The following is a 1,641-nucleotide window of genomic DNA, read 5'->3' on the forward strand; positions in this document are numbered from 1 at the left end:
AGGTCAGTCATAACCTATCAAGTTCTGGGTAAGACTTGAAGAATAGGTTACTCACTTTACTCTTTTTACTGAATTTGGTTTTTGTTTTGGTTTTCCCTAATGTCTGTTGTTACTTTATAGCTAAGAAAATTAGCAGTGTTTTCAATATTTAATTAACTTCTAAAAAAGCCATTCTTCCCCATTGTAACTGTGTTTCTCGTATTTCAGATTATTTAAGGACAGAAGGGACTGTGATGAAGGTCTAATTTGATTTTTGCAGTTCCATTGTTCCCTAACAAAAAAGTACTGCAAAGAATAACGTGCAAAATTGGAAAAGAGGGTCCTGCTGTGCAAAACCACTCTAAAACTGTTTAAGTAGTCAGAGGCTTTCACGGTAAATTATATGATGACTTTCTACCAGCGTTCTTTGTAAGAAGCACCATTCTTTCTTCAGAGGATATATTATAATGTTCATGTCAGCAATAATGTATATGTGTAGAAGGAGGATTGCCACCTGCCCTTGGGTACAGACACTGGTTCTGTAACTCGAGAGATCAGGCTCTCCTCTGGATGAATTAATTCTCAAAAAGCAAAGCACCTACATTGTGAATTTTCCTGTTTTTTAGTTGGGAAAGGAAACCTTCCTTCTCCCTGACCCTTATGCCAGATGTTACTAAGGGATATTCTGTTTCATAATGGGTTTGTGTATATGCTAATTTCAAATATTATTTCCATGCTGTCCATCTGCCTGTTTGCAATATTTTGTGTTTGCTTGTGGTGTTTGCAACTTTTTTTTTTCCTACACAGCAAACTTTGCCTGAACTGTTTTTAGTTTCTTGATGTGGATAACTATATGCTATAGTACCTAAATCTTGGGAATAGGGGTAGAGACAAAGAGATAGAGAACAGAGAAGCACTGGGCTTGATACTAAAGATAAGCGTTCTTTTTTTTCCAGTTCTGCCTTGTACTTCTCATGGACATGGTACACCACGCTCCATGGTGTGCTCCAGTGATGCCCAAGCTTGTTCCAGCCTGAGCTGGTCCGTCTGCCTCCTCAGTCTATTCAGTTACTCTTCCCAGGCTAATAACCCCAGTGCCTCGGTCAGGGTTACTCTGGCAGAGCACTGTGCTGATCCAGCTGTATAACTTCCATTTTCTCCACTGGTTTGGGCTCCACGCTCCACCATGCAGTGTCCAAACCTGCTGTGTGATACCAGATAAGTGGTGTGAGCCTGGTGTGTGTGCAGTAACCTGGGTGCCTGTGAGTTAGGTTCTTTGCTCCCTGGAGAGTTGTGGGGATAAGATCATTAATGCATACGCAGCAATGTACTTCACTGAAAAGCCAATTTACTGTTTCAGAAAGGAAATTATAATGGATTTCTTAGGCTTCTGCATGGGACAAAACTGTCATCGTTTTTCAGATAGGTTTGGAGAGATATTGTCTCTATTTCCTGACAGCTTCCTGTAAAATGGAAAGATAGCCAAGGCTTCTCTTGGTCACTAGACTTCATCATTAAATGGGTATGCTGGTATGAAAGTGCCACGTTTTGAGATTAGTATTTTTTAGACCTACAGAGATGTAGGCAGTTGAGGAATTGGGACTCTGTTAGTGACTGCTCCTGCGTTCTGAGATTAAAACTGGCTGGTATGTAACTCTTTCC

This window comes from Buceros rhinoceros, unplaced genomic scaffold (genome assembly GCF_000710305.1).
Source record: "Buceros rhinoceros silvestris isolate BGI_N320 unplaced genomic scaffold, ASM71030v1 scaffold18447, whole genome shotgun sequence".
Lineage (NCBI taxonomy): Eukaryota > Metazoa > Chordata > Aves > Bucerotiformes > Bucerotidae > Buceros > Buceros rhinoceros.